The 18,595-nt window shown below is 45.6% G+C and overlaps 1 protein-coding gene across 9 annotated transcripts in view; it reads right to left on the bottom strand.

Moving 5' to 3' along the window:
- The window catches only part of gphnb (gephyrin b), a 124,852-nt gene that overhangs the window by 71,942 nt on the left and 34,315 nt on the right, over positions 1-18,595 (bottom strand). The window lies entirely within an intron of this gene.

The following is an 18,595-nucleotide window of genomic DNA, read 5'->3' as shown; positions in this document are numbered from 1 at the left end:
GAAAAACAGGAGAAACTAAACAACCGCATTTGTATGCTAACGTACTGAAAGTTGGCCAATTGGGAAGTTTAGGAAAACTTCCAAAAAGCTGGTTGTATAAATGCAGCTTAGTTTGAAACATGTTTATACAACATACGTTTGTAGTATACAATAAGGAGAGAAGACATCAATGAATTTTGAACTTGCAAGGAGAACAGGAGAAGACTGTACGAAACAAATTCCAAATCTCTTCTAAAAGTCCTCCCTCGAGCTCTTAATTTTTATTGTATCTCCTAGGTGATAAAACGCAGATCTGCCCTAAAGGTGTCAGGACCAGAACGGAAACAAAACCCGCGTGATGTTTACCACAATTTTTATCGAAAGAAAGAGCAAGGGCTGCGCCCACGATCTGGTGTTCGCCGGGCGCGGGAAGCAAGTCACTCTGGTACTCGGACTGTGATCGAAACACGGAATTCTTCCGTAGCGAGCGATGGCGGTGTCAGGGGCGGAAAACTGGTCGGTAGCCGGGATTGGAGAGCAAGACGTGGTCGGGGTCGTAAACGAGCTGTAAGCCAGATCAGGAGAGTAGACGTGGTCGGGGACAAAAACAGATCGTAAGCTGGGACAGGAGAACAGACGTGGTCAGGAGAAAAAACAGGTCGTAGCCGTAGACAGACGGGAGCAAAAAAACTGGACAGGTGGGAGTCAGGGTCGAAAAAGGCTTGCCTAGTGTTGACTGAGGTTCGCAGACGGACTGACAACCGGGGATTGATGGGGCTGAGTTCAAACAGTGACAGGGAGCCAATCAGAACCTGTGGCGGGCGGCGCCAAATGAGCAGGCACAGCTGAGTCACATCAGTAATAATAACAAAAGGGTGTGGATATCAAAGAACAAAATTATTAGCTGATCGTGACAATGATGTAAACAATTTATATTTTTCAAAATATTGAATAGTTAAGTATAATAGTCAAAATAATAAACTGGCATTGTATGCAATCCTTGCAGTTAACCAATGATAAAAACAGAATTAAATTATCAATAGTAATGTAATAATGAGCAAAAATCGATATAAATTGCTGTATAATTTCAATGATTTTAAAATGTTGTTTTACTAGGAAACAAAATCTAAAAAGTTATATTAGATAATACTAAGTTATACCAACTAATAGTGGCAAAATATAATTAGAATATAAAGAACATAAGAAATAATAGTGACATAAAGACACCCCTGGCTACTTCTTTGGTTCACCGCTTTATGGATTTTGAATTGAATTAAATTGTCTTTATTGTTACTGATATCAACATATAGTGCATAGTGCTCTGCGTCAGATGGCACACAGCAAATGCTATCACAGGGGCAGGTTGTGTGTGTTGGGTGGGTGTGACTGTCTGTGTGCAAAACTGTGATAGGCTGGTGCATGCTGTCAGTGTCATGATTACTGATGAGCCGCACCTGTGCCCACTCCTTTGGCGCCAACTGCCCTGGACTTTGATTGGCTCCCTGTCCCTATTTAAACCCACTCCTTTCTGTCACCTGTTGTCAGTCCGTCTGCGAACCTCAGTTAGCACTAGGCAAGCCATTTTCGACCCTGACTCCCACCTGTTTTTTGCTCCCGTCTGTCTCCCAGCTTCGACCCGTTTTTGATCCTGACCACGTCTACTCTCTGTCACTGCCACGTTCACCGGATCGTGGGCGCAACCCTTTCCCTTTCATCCAATAAAACTTGATAGAAAGGCAATGCAAGTGGGTCCTGTCTCCGTTCTGGTCTTGACAGTCAGTCAAATAGTGGGGCATCAATGTGTCCACTAAAAAAAAACTGCAAAGCATGGCAACAGCTAGTATATAGAGGCTCGTTACATGAAATGAAGTAAAAAAGAATTTTTACTTGAGTAAAATCCGAAAAGGGCAAATAAATGGTAATCACTGACGGGTGCTCCGTGGATTATTATCGGGTCAAGGAAGGGACTGAGTCCACGTGGGGGGACAAAGCAATATCCGTGCTGCAGGCTGGCCTACTGGTATGGCGACGTAACAAGCAGGCCCTGCCCGGTCCCCATTAACCGCGATAGATTCCTTTTTTGAAGACAATGGGTTTAAAGTATTCCATTTATGTCTCATCAGGCCACCCCTCCTCCCATTTAAATTTATGACGACATGAACGTGGCGGCGGAGCAGGTGTGAGCCACATGAGTCACGACACGCCACGGTGAGAATAGAAAACCAAAAAGAGGCGAGATGACAGGGGTGGGGGGCCGGGATGGCGACAAGGTGCGGCGTGAAATGCCAAAAATAGACACACTTGAGAAGGGGCTGGCTTGAAAAATCCTGGCTGAAAATGTTATGATGATGGGGGGTTGGGGGGGGTTCAGGTGAAGCAATAATGGTGTAAAAGATGAAAACTGCACAGTGGGGATGAGAAGCAAGAGTGGGGGAAAATGTGGGCAGTCGACGAACGATGAGAGAGGGAACTTATGAAAAATCAAATGGTGGGGACGTTCTGAGTAGGGGGAGGGGTGTTTACAAGAAAAGGGTGAGCAGGAAGTCGCCACAAAACGGGAAAGCGCTGACATTGGTGTACCTGGGGTGGACTTGGGAGGGGGGGGACAATGGACCAAGAACAAAAGAAGTAGAAAAGGGGGCGCTAGAAATGTGTGTGTATTCATGCCCGTAGAGGGGATCTTCCGACACGACTGCGGTCTTTTCTCTTCCAGCCACCTCTTGATCTAAAAATAGCCATTCCTTTTTCCTACAAGAGGCAGCAACTATTCTGAACCAATCAATGTGTTCTGTCAAAGCCATGTGAGACCCCCTCATCCGTGGTGGGGGGACCCCTGGATAGAGGTATGAAAGTGGCACCCCCTTCATATCATTCTCTTGCTCCTTTTTTTTTACAAAAACAATTGCAGGAAAAAAAGGGGCGAGGTTTGTCTCCAGTTGATTCTATGATTGTTTGCAGTAAAAACACATAATACAACTGGTAACCATGAAAACCAGTACCCCTACCCAAGAAATTGCCCTGGAGTGGGACAGGCACCACCAGGCTGTGTTTGCCCAAGACACACCACTGGAAGTGGTGCCTCTACGACAGTTTAAGGACCCCTGATCCGTGAAATGAGCTCTGAAGCAAAAAAAAATGGAGTAGAATTAATCGATGCACCAAAACTGAGACCTGGTTTGTGTGAGTCTACTTTTTGTCGTCTTGAAATTAGGTCAGGTGTCGGGTTCTGAAAAGAGCTCAACAGTGCTGCGTCATTGTGATTTTCTCGGAATTGTGATTACTAAATGAAAACTTTTGTTTTAGTGGTTGACTGATCCTTTTTGAACTCTACTTCTAATAATCTTTGTTTCACTCAAGGCTAACACATCAACCTTCCTTTTAGTCATCATCCTTCCAATCTCCTCTTTCTTCCACTCAGTCGCTTTACTTCCACATCCTCTCACATTTAGTGACCCTATAACTAGGGTTTGCGAGACCTGTCGGTCACCCCTCTCGAGGGATATGACCAGGGTAGATAGATAGACTTCTAATAATTACAAACAACATAGTCACAGGTTGGTAGCCCAGTCCTTTCACTCGCCTGTTGTCAGTCCGTAGGCAAACATCTGTTTTTACAAGGCAAGTATTTTTGACCCTGACTCCCGCCTGTTCCGTTTTTGCACCCGTTTTTCCACCTGTCCCTTCCACCTGTCCCTTCCTGTTTGTCTCCGGCTTACAACCCGTTTTTGATCCCGACCAGGTTTTCGCTCTCCTGTCCCGGCCATCGACCTGTTTTTCCGTCCCTGACACTGCCATCTCCTGCCACGGAAGATCCGCTTCCGTATTCGTATCACGATCGGCTTGCGAGAGCGACTTGCTTCCTGCGTCCAGCGAGCACTGGATTGCGGGCGCTGTCCTTCCTCCTTCTATTCAATAAACTTGTGGTTAACACTACGCATTTGGGTCCTGATTCCGTTCTGGTCGTGACAAATACAATTTTCTCAATCCTTAATGAGACTTTTTGCAGTGGTAGTGTGCCAGTCAAATTTGAACAAATGAAATGGAATAAATTACATAAAAAGGAAACTTCTATGTGGTAAATTAAGAAATAAAAACATTCAAATTTTTGTTATTTTACTACTTTTTCAACATATCTCCTATTATTTTAGTACATAATAGTAATTTTTCTCAATTTATTATGCATGAAACAAAATAAAACAATACACTTATATTTAAATCATTATTTTACTATAATTTGTTTTTAAATAAACTGGATGTTTTGCACTGTAGGGTTGCAAGCAATAAGGAGAAAATACATAAATTGTCATGATTACTGATGTGACTCAGCTGTGCCCGCTCATTTGGCGCCAATCGGGTTCTGATTGGCTCTCTGTCACTATTTGAACCCTGTCCTGTCAATCCCCTGTTGTCAGTCCGTCTGTGAATCTCCGTGTATACTAGGCTAGCCTTTTTTTTGACCCTGACTCTCGCCTGTCCCGTTTTTGCTCCCGTTTGTCACTGGCTACGACCTGTTTGGATTCTGACCACGTCTGCTCTCTCGTCCAGTTTACGACTCCTTTTTGTTCCCGATTACGTCTACTCTCCTGTTCTGGCTTACGACTCGTTTCCGACACCGATCGCGTCTTGCTCTCCCAGTCCCGGCTACCGACCAGTTTTCCGCCCCTGACACCGCCATCGCTCGCCACGGAAGATCCACTACTGTGTTCCGATCACAGTCCGAGTACGAGAGTGACTTGCTTCCCGCGCCCAGCGAACACCCGATCGTAGGCACAGCCCTTCCTCTCTCTTTCAATAAAACTTGTGATAAACGTCACGCAAGTGGGTCCTGTTTCCGTTCTGGTCCCGACATAAATTGAGAAAAAAAAGAAAGAAAAAATAATACATGAAATTACTAAAATTAGAGAAAAGAGCATTTCTGGGGTGGGGTAATTATTCAAGGAATATATATTTTTGGCAGAATGAAATCCATAAATTTTCATTTTAGCTTCCAAATTATTGTTATCTTTCAGGGTTTATGTCCTGGAAATGTGACCCCCTCCCCCGCCACCCCCCTTTTGTAGAAAATGAAATGACAGGCATGTAGGATCCATTATTCTTTCCCATGTGCTGTCAATCTGGCAGCATTCATAAACTTGCTCTTCCCTACTCCATCATTTCCAGGACATAAAGCAGTCAGCTCTCATTATCGCCAGGAGAAACTACACTAATGGGCTTTTCCCTACATGCACGTCCAAAAAACACGCGCACAAACGCACCATACTGCATGCACGGTTTACGCTCTTGCACATAAATACAAATAACATGCTTTGCATACTTGGTGTGCATGCAAACTGATCACCGTGATAAGAAAAAAATATCTTTGGGCATAAAGCCATTTTTTAATCACATTAAAACGAAGAAACGATCGCTTTTGAATTTTCTTCCCTAGAAAATACAATAAACGAAGGAGAAATGATCCATATAATTATTAAAATAATTTAGGGAACAGTTGTATTATTTTACTTTACTTAAAAAACTGAATATTGAATATTATATCATTTATCACATCCATCCGCTTATCCTCAGTAGGGTCGCGGGAGTGCTGGAGCCCATCCCAGCCATCCTCGGGCAGTGGACAGGGCACACCCTGAACTGGTTGCCAGCCAGTCGCAGAGACAGACAACCATTCACTCGCTTATTCCGACCTAGGGACAATTTGGACACGCCCAGAGGAAACCCAAGCAAGCACTGGGAGAACATGCAAACTTCACACAGGAGGTTCGATCTCATGATCTCAGAACTGCGCTAACCACTGCGCCGCCATGCTGCTATTCACCAGATAATTTAATAAAATAAGGAAAATTATTTAAAATTCTGTTCTGCTATTTTATTGTTTTATAGTTTAATTAATCTGTTATCAATCCTGTCAGTCCCGTTCTGTCCGTTATCGACACGATCTGTCCGGTATTGGCTTGTGTAACTGGTATCCATCTCGTCTTTCTTTTTCCGATAGCCAATTCACTGACATTATCGTGCATGACTTCCCCATTCCCGTAAAATAAAGCTTGTGTGAGAAACGTTACGCTTTTGGGTTCTCCTCATGTTCCGGTTCCTGACAATAGTATAGTATTTCATAAAGTGCATATATATATATATATATATATATATATATATATATATATATATATATATATATATATATATATGTCTCGTCTCATTTCATTGGCTACACCGCTTATCCTCAGTAGGGTCGCGGGGGTGCTGGAGCCCATCCCAGCAATCATCGGGCAGTGGGCGTCGGACACCCTGAACTGGTTGCCAGCCAGTTGCAGGGCACACAGGGACAGACAATTCGCTCGCTCATTCACACCGGCCAATTAACCTAACATGCATGTTTTTGGAATGCGGGGGGAAACAAGAGTGCCCGAAGGAAACCCACGCAAGCTCTGGGAGAACATGCAAATTCCACACAGGAGGATTTAATTTCATGACCTCAGAACTGTGCCGCACATGCGCTAACCACTGCACCGCCGTGCTGCCCCGTTACTGTCTATGGGAAACCAAAGATATATCCCTCCAATAAAAGACGATCAGACACATCTTTCGAATATTAGTGTCTGTTAATATAATGATAAAATCACAACAAAATACTAAGCAACATATAGATCACTCCTCTGTTTTGATCTCTTTATTGTTTCCGCGCTAAACCAAAACACCAGGCCCAAGGCTTTGGAATAAATGATAAACGGCTCCACCTCCAGATTGTAATAGGGTGGGGTAAACATACAACTCCAGGGGCAAAAGGCGGGTAACGTTACCGATAAACTCATCGAACATAAAACCCGATGTATCTTAGCGACTTCAATCGCTACACTGTCACCGCCGGCAACTACTTGCTAGCTTCCTTCGTATCCTATCCGTTATCTCCGCGAAAAAGAGATGCAGATGAACGTGGGGTTTACTGTAAGCAGAAGGGGGGAATGGGGAGAAAGAAAATAGAGGAGGGGGTTGCAGGGGAGCGTAACAATGGGATCCTAATCGTCGGGCGGCATTTCAAAGCCTCTCTTCTCTACAACACGTTTTCCAGATAAGATGTGAGGATGCTATTTATAACTGCGGGGGAGAAGGGAGAGGGGGGCGGGGCGAAGGAGCCAACCAGAGGCTTGCTTTCCGTTTTATTTGAAGTTGGATCTAATTTGGGGAGTCGGAGGGGTTACATAACGCAAGGAGAGCGACTCCACCTGACTGCTGCCGCTTCTTCTGTTGTGGGTCAGCCATTGCAGGATTAAACAGAAAAATGGATCTGCCGTTTCCAGCTCGCAGCAGTTTTTATCTAGGGATAATGGATCGTGGCCGGACGGGTGCAGTTTAATTTAGGTGTAAAGCATTGAAAAAAAGCCTCCGCGCATGACACTGATTCGCTCTCTTGGACCCCACGCTCAGCAATGGTTGACTAGGGATAATGGATTACAGCCAAACTGTGCATTTCATATTAGGCTTAAATAGCATGCTATGGCAGCCTGAACCAGAGATGCGAAAATCGGCGAAGCAGCCCCCCACTTTGCTAATTTTTAACATGCGCTCTGCCGGCCCCTTGCCCAAAGCAATAGTCAACCAGAGATAATGGATCCTGGCCACAAGGGTGCAGCTCATTTGGGCAAAAAGAATGGAAAAAAGAGCAACAACACATTGCACAAATATTCTTTCTCTGCCCCACTCTCAATAATAGTCAACTGGGTATAGTCGATTGCGCCCATAACAATGTAGTTCATTTTTGTCAGGCCACAAAGGCCCACTTCAGTGCCCTGGAATAGAAAAAAAATGCTGTCTGGCACCCCATGCTCTCAGCAAAAGTAGACCTGAGATAATGTATTGCAGCCCAAAAACATTTTACGCAGGCCAAAGGGGCATACCTCCCAACAAAAGTGCCTTTTGCCGGTTTCCCGCTTACAGCAATACAGGATCAGAGATAATGGATTGTCTGATGGACAGAATGGCAAAAGTGAGCCGCTGGCCCTGACAAAAATGCACACTGTCAGTCCTCGATTGAAACAATATGCATTCAGAAATAATAGATCGCGGCAAAAACAGAAAAGTTCATTTTAGATGGAAATAAATGAAAAAAGAACAGCCCCACATGACACTAATTAGCTCTCTCGGCCCCCGCTGCCAGCAATAGTTGACTGTGGATAATGGATAGTAGCCAACATATAGTCAAGTATACAGTATTTTAGGTGGGCCACAATGGCATGCTTCAGAGGCCTTAACAGGAAAAAAAAGCGCTCTGCCAGCCCCGGCATTAGTCAACCAGGGATAATGGATTCTTTACACATTAACAATGGACACTCTCCTTTAGTGACGTTTAAATCATTTGAAATAAATCTATCATTATTCCTTATAACCAATGACTTGTTTATTGTTTACTTTGCTCGGTTAATTTTAGAAACGTTAATGTTGTATATAAATACTATGATTTTCATGGTCAAATCTAAGCACTTTTTAAGCACTTTCAAGGCCAATTTTTCAATCTTTCTAGTATCTTGAAAGAAAAAAAACGAGCGCCGATCAAAAGAACGTTTTTTGTTTTTGACTTTGATGACTTAAATAAAACCGCTATCTTGCTGGTAGCACATACTTTTTGCTATTTTGATCTGTTACGATCCTTGATGTACCAACTTTTTGTGTCAATGGTTTGCTATAAACTGACATGAATTCTGCCATTCTGCTTCAACAATGTACAAGCATTTTGGCAACGTCACACTTGTTTACCACCACTGAAAGAGCTCTGTAGATGTTGGGTAACAATTTAGTTCAATACGGAAGCAAAAAAAAAGAAAGTATTGTACTGAAAGAAAGAAAGTACTTTGGGTATAAAATTTGCTATATTTGGACTCATTTTAATGATATTGATTGCTCCGAAACAGTGCTTTCAATCTTACAATCGACTGATAAGCTGTTGCTTTGCTTGTTTTATTTTTCTTATGTGTACATTGTAAATAAATATTTTAATATCTATTCATAGCACTGAAGAGTTAATATTTTTCCTTTATATGTTATTGTTATTTAATTTCAGAGCTTTTGTGTTGTTCAAATTTAAATCTGTTCAGTGTGTAAAAATAAAAAATAAACTGTGTTTGACAAAATTTTGTAGATCTGGGAATATTTAATTTACATTTCATGTGTGAAAAATAAAAAAAAATGCTAATTACTAAACAATTTGGTGCATAATGGTCTGCGATTGCTCATAAATATCACTAAATGTCATGATTACCGATGTGAATCACCTGTGCCCGCTCATTTGACGCTAACCGCTGCGGGCTCTGATTGGCTCCCTGTCCCTACTTAAACCCAGTCCTGTGAATCCCCTGTTGTCAGTCTGTCTCCGAACCTCAGTGTATACTAGGCAAGCCTGTCCCATTTTTGCTTTTGTTTGTCTCTGGCTACAACCTGTTTCTATCCCGACCACGTTTGCTCTCCCGTCCCGGCTTACGACCTCTTTTTGTCGCAGACTACGTCTACTCTTCCGCCCTGGCTTACGACTCGTTTCAGACCACATTTTTGCTCGTTTGTTACGAGCCGCCCTCATTAAACACTGATCAACTGATTTACGTCTAATATATCGATTGCATCCTTTGAGCATCGGCCATTCCGTTTGTTTCGATCCCGACCACAACCTGTTTTGATCCCGACCACGTCCGCTCTCCCGTCCCGGCTTACGACCTCTTTTTGTCGCCGACTACGTCTACTCCCCCGTCCTGGCTTACGACTCGTTTCAGACCACATTTTTGCTTTCCCGGTCCCGGCTATCGACCTGTTTTCCGTCCCTGGACGCCCCCATCGCTCACTAGGTAAGATCCACTTCTGTATTCGGATCAAAATCCGAGTGCGAGAGCGACTTGTTCCCCGCATCCAGTGATCACAGGATCGTGGGCGCAGCCCTTCCTCTTTCCTTCAATAAAACTTGTGATAAACGTTTCGCAATTGGGTCCTGTTTCCGTTCTTGTTCTGACACTAAAAATAAAATGAAACCCGAGGAGCCGTTTGGGAACCAAAAGAGCTGGCTCTTTTTAGTAAGCCAAGCCGAAAAAGACACTTCTGAAAAAAACGAGCTTGAATTCCCATGACATGTCTGATAATTTTGTCCTCTTGGACTTGACAGTAGGGGGCAGTAACGCTTCTTGATAATGAGGATTGAGGCCACCATCTGTGTCATTTTTCCGCACTTTTGCAAAAAAAAAAATGCATGGTCTGTCAATTCAGACAGCCAGAAAACACAACAATGGAAATAATTGCAAGCATTTTCAAGCATTTTCCTGACCTTAAACATGCAACATCAATATCCACTCATTTTCAAGGAATTCAAGCACCCTTACGAACCCTAAATTTAACACAAAATAGGCCTCCCCAAAACGTCCTCCGCGTGACCTTGCCGCCATTTTGCGCACGCCGCTCACCTGGGCGTCCGTCTTTCCCGATGCTAACTCGGCGTCAGCCCGCATTTCTCCACAAAGGCCTTCCCGTATTGATGTTTTATTAATAAGGCCATAAATATTGAAAAGACACTTCCTAATGAAGCCGAGCGCAAAGCTCCGGAGACAATTTACAGCGCTGGGGAATGCGCAGACCTTGAACGCCACACGCTAAACTCCATTCGGGACGGCTTTTCCCGTTCCCGCCACGTGATCGCAAAGGCCGATGCTCAAAGGATGCAATCGATGAATCGAAATATTAGACGTAAATCAGGGGATCGGTGTTTAATGAGGGCGGCTCGTAACGACTAGCGGCATGATGGATGCTCTGCGTGGCATCGCAGCAAAGTCGGGCAAGGGTATGCACGTTTGCATGCGTGTGCGTAAGCATGTAGCGTGTAGCTAGGATGAGGTACCTTGCAATTTCATTTCCATTACTCACGGCACAGTACTCCCGATTTTTTTTTCTCATTCAATGCCTGACTTTTCTCTCAAATAGGAAGAGCTGGCAGCAGACCATTTTTGCCGTTCGGACTCATCTTTGAAGGCCTACAGAAAATTTCGTTCTGGAGCTTTATGGCATATCATTCATTGATTAATTTTATTATTTTAATGCATTTTTAACCTTTTTTTTTATTTTACATAAAAGAAAGAAAGAAGTGAGAACAAAATCCTTCAATTTAGCATCGAGGGTAGGTACATCTTTTTCATGGCCAAATTCAAGCACTTTTTTACAGTACCATTAAAAGAAAAAAAAATCCAGCGCCGAAGAACAAGAACAAGGGCCCAAACCGTGGGTTCAAACCCCAAGTCTAGCCCTTATTCTGAAACCCTAAACTCGATTTAAAAACCCTAACTTGCTGCCCAAACCCTAGCTCCAATCCTATCTTGGAACCATAAAACAAGTCTAAAACCCGTATTGAGCCAAACCCTAGTTCCCAACCTTAACCTACACCTAACTCAAGCTAAATTCAGATTAATACCCTATTAAGGAGCATAAATCCTTTTCTAACCCAGGTCCAATCCTATTTTGAAACCATAAAAGAAGTTTAAAACCTGTATTTAGAGCTCAACCTTAACCTACACCCAACTCTAGCTGTAACCCTATCCCTAACCCAGTTGCAAATTGTAACCCTAGCTCTAAACCCATTTTGGAACCCTACAGTTTAGAACGCTAATATGGAGCTGAAATCCTAGTTCCTAACCCTAACCTACACCCAACTCTAGCTGTAACCCAAGCCCCAACGCGATTTCAGGATATTGAATTCAGTTTAATACCCCAATAAGGAGCCTAAACCTTAGTTTCTAACCCTAGCTCCAATCCTATTTTGGAACTATAAAATAAGTCTAAAATCCGTATTTAGAACTCAAACCCTAGTTCCTAACCTTAACTTACACCTAACCCGAGCTAAATTCAGTTTAATACCCTATTAAGGAGCCTAAATATTTTTCTAACCCTAGCTCTAATATATTTTGAAACCATAAAAGAAGTTTAAAACCTGTATTTAGAGCTCAACCTTAACCTACACCCAACTCTAGCTGTAACCCTAGCCCCAATGCTATTAGACATTTTGGAATTTTGGTTCGTTTGCCAATTTGCATACTCGGCAGCCAATCAGAAACCTGTATCAAATAACTTCGTGCTTCTGGACTTTACCGAGCTCTATAAAACAGCAGCTGCAGGTGTCCTTCTACAAAGCCACAGTGGAAAGCATCCTAACATACTGCATCACGGTGTGGTATGCTGGGTGCACAGCAGCAGACAGGAAAAAGCTCCAGAGGATCATCAAAACAGCCCAGAGAATCGTCGGCTGCTCTCTGCCCAGTCTGGAGGACATTGCCTGCTCTCGCTACCTCAGCAGAGCAGAAAACATCATCAAGGACTTTTCTCACCCCGGCCACCATCTCTTCGACCTGCTGCCTTCCGGCAAGCGCTACAGGTCACACAAAGCAAAAACGAACAGACTCAGAGACAGTTTCTTCCCCACAGCCATTACCACCCTAAACAGACACCGCACAAAAAACTGAAAACTGTTGCAAAAAACTACCTCACACGTATGTAAAATGGTACTCACGTACATGCTGTCTGCACTATGTTTGTTCACTGCTCAAACAGACACCGCACAAAAAAACTGAAAACTCGTGCCAACACTACCTCATACGAATATAATGTTACTCATGTCTTGTTCTTGCACATGCCGACTGCACTACGTTTAATGCTCAAATTGCACAATGTCTGACCATTTCCTGTTTCTGCACTATGATGTCTATGTTTGCACCAATGCATATGCTGACTATTTTTGCACTATGATGACTTTGCACCAAATGCAATATTGCACAACCGTTACGATACCAACGTTATCACGACAACCCTGTATGTAACATCCCACATGCCGACATTTCTTGTGTAAATACCATGTAAATTATAACTATAGCCTTATCCCCCTTGTCTTATAACATTATCTTCTGTGTTTCTTTATCTTCTTGCTCATACCTCACTATGAATGTGTAAAACTGGAGTGTCATGCCCAATTTCGTTGTCACAATATGTTAGCCCATTTGTAGCAATGACAATAAAGGTATATTCTGTTCTATTCTATTCTATTCTATTCTATTCTATAAGGTCGTGCATTTGCATATCATTTTCCAAAGTAGAAGCACAGAGAACACAAGAAAAATGGATAAGTGGTTAGGAATCAAGCCAAAACCTCAGCCCCAGAAGAAAGATTCAAAAGGAGCTAACAAAATTGATGACGCTACAAAACGTAAACGTACATTAAAAGCATTGTCGAAAGAGGAGTTCACGTGGCTTGTAGCAGGTGACGCAAACATTGCATGAATAAGGATGAGTAAATACAGGTACATACTGATTACAGATGGAAAACAGCGAGACATTTACATGCGATGAATGTTATCAGTAGATTTATAATAAACTTAATTTCAAAGCGTCGTTTTGTTATATATTCTGATTATCATTCCTTAAAACTTTGCAACAATGTATTTTTTTACGATGAGTCGTCCTATTGTGTTTCAAGTTGTGAAAAATGGGGCAGGCAACTTTTTAGAGTTGTCTGCCCTGGTGTCCGGTAAGTTTCAGACACTGGTATGAACAAGGATTTCCTATTTAAACTGTGTGCAGGGAGTATACAAGAGAACATGTTTGGAATCAGCTTGTTTTAGGAAAGCTAACAATAATAATAACGATGATAATAATTAAAAAATATATAAATAATAATAATTGTCAGGATCAGAACGGAAACTGGACCCACTTGCGTGACGTTTACCACAAGTTTTATTGAAAGAGAGAGGAAGGGCTGCACCCACGATCCGGTGTTGTCATGGAACAGAACAAGGACTCGGATCCAATAGCGTCAGTTAAAGGATTTATTGTGACAAGATTCGGTGGAGCAGGCTTGGGACGTCGAGCCTTGGCAGTGGAAAGCCTCTTGGGACGATATGGCAACTCCGTGGTGAAAACGCGTGGCGAAACGTAGCAGGTAAGTCGGTGGCCGGGACGGAAGAGTAGATCGAAAACTTTTAACAGACAAGGGTCAGGCAACGAGAATCAGACTTGGAATATACATGGGCTTGTGGTACCTTGAATGTTGGAGGTTAACTCAGGAAATGAGGAAGACACTCGAACGTCCATCTCTGGACGCTGACAGCTTATGTAGTAGACTTCCACCAATCAAGAGATCGCGTTCCAGCACACCAGCTGATTACCTCAGGTGACTCCGATTAGGTAATCACGACAGAACCCCCCCCTCAAGGGACGGCTCCAGAAGTCCCCCAGGGAAAAATAAAAATAAATCCAAACACGTCACATGGCAACACCGGTAATCCAAGGGAAAAAAAATCACAGGCCAGTTACAAATAATTCCCCAAAACCCAAAATACATCACCAATAATCCAAAAATCGAGGGCCCAGAGGTCGTCCGATGAACCCTCAGAATTCTTCCGAGTGGATAGAGGCCCCTTCGTCCGCATCTGAAGGGGTGGTAGCGGGTGGGTCTGCCGGTGGAAGAGCAGCAGCGTCGGACCTCCGACGACGACCACGGCGTGGTGCTGGTTGGTCAGGATGCAGTTGATGGAATTCTGCCACAAGAGATCGGTCCAGGATCTGCCTGCTGGGAATCCATGATCTCTCCTCCGGACCATATCCCTCCCAATCGACCAAGTACTGGAAGCCCCGACCCCTGCGTCGGGAGCGGAGCAGGCGGCGCACTGTATAGATAGGCTCCCCGTCCAAGGAGCGTGGAGCTGGGGGAGGAGGTGGAATGGGTGCCAACGGACTCTGGCTGACGGGCTTGATTCGGGAAACATGAAACGTGGGGTGCACTCTCATAGATCTTGGTAGACGGAGACGGACTGCTGAGGAGTTGATAATTTTTACTATAGGAAACGGGCCAAGATACCGAGGAGCCAGTTTCCTCGACTCAACCTTCAGTGGAAGATCAGCTGATGCGAGCCACACCTTCTGGCCCACCTGGTACTTCGGAGCAGGACTCCTCCGTCGGTTAGCCCCAACGGCATGAGTCTTGCTTGCCCGAAGGAGTGTGGCCCGAGCACGAGCCCAAGTTCGCCGACAGCGACGTGCATTCGCCGTAGCTGACGGGCAGTTTACTTCCTCTTCTTGACTAGGGAACATAGGGGGTTGGTACCCATACACACACTGGAAGGGGGACATTCCAGTGGATGAGCTAACCAAGGAATTGTGAGCATATTCCACCCATGCCAATTGCCGAGCCCAGGACAACGGTTCACTAGAGACCATGCAGCGAAGTGCCGTTTCCAAATCTTGGTTCACTCGTTCAGACTGACCATTGGATTGAGGGTGGAACCCTGATGAGAGGCTGACAGAGGCACCCAACAGACGACAGAACTCCTTCCAAAACGCGGATGAGAACTGGGGACCACGGTCAGAAACAATGTCCAGAGGGATGCCATGGAGGCGGAACACATGCTGCTGGACTATCAATGCAGTTTCCTTGGCGGAGGGGAGCTTCGGTAGTGCCACGAAATGGACCATCTTACTGAACCGGTCCACGATAGTTAGTACAGTCGTCATCCCCTCGGATACTGGCAACCCCGTCACAAAGTCCAAGGAGATGTGGGACCATGGGCGGCGGGGAACCGGAAGTGGATGTAACAGACCGGCCGGACGTTGGTGGGATGTTTTGTTCTGGGCGCACACTTGACAGGCGGAGACGTATTCCCTAACGTCCTTGGCCATGGTAGGCCACCAGAAGCGTCGGGACAAGAAACTGTGAGTCCGAGCCGACCCCGGATGGCAAGAAAAGTGAGAATTGTGCCCCCATTGGAGGACCTCGGACCGTAAGGGTTCGGAGACGAATAGTCGACCCTCGGGACAGGAGCTGGGACCCGCCTGATCGGGTATCGCCTCTCTGACTCGGGACTCGATATCCCAGGAGACTGCTGCCACCATACAGGAAGCTGGAAGGACCGTTGCGGGACCCTGAGGTGTGTCATTGGAACTCTGGAATTGTCGGGACAGCGCGTCGGGTTTCACATTCCGAGATCCGGGTCTGTAGGACAGAGTGAAGTTAAAGCGGGTGAAAAACAGGGCCCAACGTGACTGGCGAGGATTGAGCCGCTTGGCCGATCTAATATATTCTAAGTTCTTGTGGTCAGTCCAAACTATGAACGGCACCGTTACCCCCTCCAACCAATGCCGCCATTCCTCCAGGGCTAGCTTGACGGCCAACAACTCACGATCCCCCACGTCGTAGTTGCGTTCGGCCGGGGACAACCGCCGGGAAAAGAAGGCGCACGGGTGCATTTTCTGGTCCTTGTCCGACCGCTGGGACAGGACAGCACCCACTCCCACATCTGAGGCGTCCACCTCCACTACCAGTTGGCGTGCAGGGTCCGGTACCTGGAGTATGGGGGCCGTAGAGAAATGGGTTTTTAGACGGTTGAAAGCTGCATTAGCCTCGGAAGACCACCGAAATGGCTCTCTAGGACTGGTAAGAAGCGTGAGGGGAGCTGCCACCGAACTGTAGTTCCTGATGAACCTCCGGTAGAAATTGGCAAAACCAAGGAATTGTTGGAGTTTTTTCCGAGACTCAGGGACAGGCCAAGAGGTGACTGCTGATACCTTGGCAGGATCCATCTGAAGGGTCCCCTCCGCCACGATGTAGCCCAGGAACGAGACTGTCTTGGCGTGAAACTCGCACTTCTCTGCCTTAACAAATAAAGAGTTCTCTAGGAGACGACGGAGAACCAGCTGGACATGTTTTTGGTGTTCATCGAGGGACTTTGAGAAAATCAAGATATCGTCCAGATACACAAAAACAAAACGATTAAGCACATCTCGTAAAATGTCATTTACCAAAGATTGGAAAACAGCTGGAGCATTGGTTAATCCGAACGGCATTACCAGATACTCGTAGTGACCGTTGGGTGTGTTGAATGCCGTCTTCCATTCATCACCCTCCCGGATTCGGACTAAGTGGTAGGCGTTGCGCAGATCAAGTTTAGTGAAGACCGTGGCCCCCTGTAGAAGCTCAAATGCAGAGGCAAGCAGAGGCAAGGGATAGCGATTTTTAACCGTGATTTCATTAAGGCCCCGATAATCTATACAGGGCCGGAGTGACCCGTCCTTTTTTCCCACAAAGAAGAACCCCGCCCCAGCAGGAGAAGAGGAGGGTCGAATGATACCAGCCGCCAAGGCATCGGAAATGTACTCCTCCATGGCCTTCCTCTCGGGAATGGACAAGGAGTAGAGGCGGCCCCGAGGAGGAGCAGACCCCGGCAGGAGATCAATTGCGCAGTCATAAGGTCTATGAGGGGGCAAGGAAGAGGCCTTAGCTTTACTGAAGACCTCCCGTAGGTGGTGGTAACAGGCTGGGACCTTGGACAGATTGGGTGGAGCCCTCGTGGAAACAGGATGATTTGGGTAAGGAGCGGCTTGCAGACAGGTTTGGTGACAGTCCATGCCCCATTCAAGTATCGACCCAGTGCGCCAGTCGAAATGGGGGTTGTGTTGCACCAACCAAGGATGACCCAGGACAAGGGGTTGGTTAGGGGAGTGAAGTAAGTGAAATCGGATCTTCTCTCTGTGATTTCCAGACAACTGTAGTTCAATGGGTTCCGTTATTTGAGATACGGTGCCTAATAGGTGGCCATCCAAAGCCCGAGCTGATACCGGGTTAGGAAGGGTTTCAACAGGTATCCCCATCTTGTGTGCGAGTGACAAATCCAGGATATTTGTTTCGGCGCCAGAATCGATGAGGGCATGGAAGGGTTGAGATGTACCGGAAATAATGAGATTTGCCCGGAGAACAGGTCTATCAGTCTTGGGGGACGATAAAAAAGCTGAGCTCAATCGGATGTCCCCTATATCCGACGAGCGTTTGCTTTTAACGGGCAATTGACCACCCTATGTCCCTGGCCGCCGCAGTAATAACATAGCCGTTCGGTACGCCTTCGCTGGCGTTCTTCGACGGAGAGAAAGGTGCGGTCCACCTCCATCATCTCATGAGGTGCGGTAGAATTGGTTGGGGGGTTCGGTATCTTACTAATGTCTTGACTTTGCCGGGTGATGGGTTGTCTGGGATCTTCTCTCTCTCTGCGTCTTGCCTGAACCCTACGGTCGATCCGGGCGGTCAGTTCGATAGCATTGTCAAGAGTTACCGGAGGAGCGTGGGAAACCAATTCGTCTTTGATATAACCGGACAAGCTATGGAGGTAGGCGTCGACCAGCGCCTCTTCGTTCCAGTGACTCTGGGCTGCTAGTGTGCGAAAGTCAATGGCATAGTCGGCAATGGAGCGTCTCCCCTGGCGAATGTTCAAGATTGAACGAGCAGCATCGACTGATGAGGCTCCAGAATCAAAAACTTTAATCATTTCCTGGCTAAGCAAATTAAAAGAGGTGCATGCTGTCGCCCCTCGTTCGTATTCTGCCGTTCCCCAAAGGCGGGCTCTGCCAGTCAGATGATTTATCACAAAAGCCACCTTCGCCTTTTCGTTCACAAAGGCTCGCGGTTGTAGATCAAAAATTAGTCGGCAATTTATAAGAAAGGGGCGGATCTGGGCGGGCTCTCCACTGAATCTCTCTGGCGAACCTACTCGTGGTTCAACACTGTCGACCTGATCAGAAAGGGGCGGAACTGGATCTCGTGCTCGTGTTGCCGGGGGAGCTTCGC

This window comes from Urocampus carinirostris, chromosome 20 (genome assembly GCF_059441175.1).
Source record: "Urocampus carinirostris isolate Australia breed hairy pipefish chromosome 20, RoL_Ucar_1.0, whole genome shotgun sequence".
Classification (NCBI taxonomy): domain Eukaryota; kingdom Metazoa; phylum Chordata; class Actinopteri; order Syngnathiformes; family Syngnathidae; genus Urocampus; species Urocampus carinirostris.
This window is presented reverse-complemented; position numbering and strand designations above follow the sequence as displayed.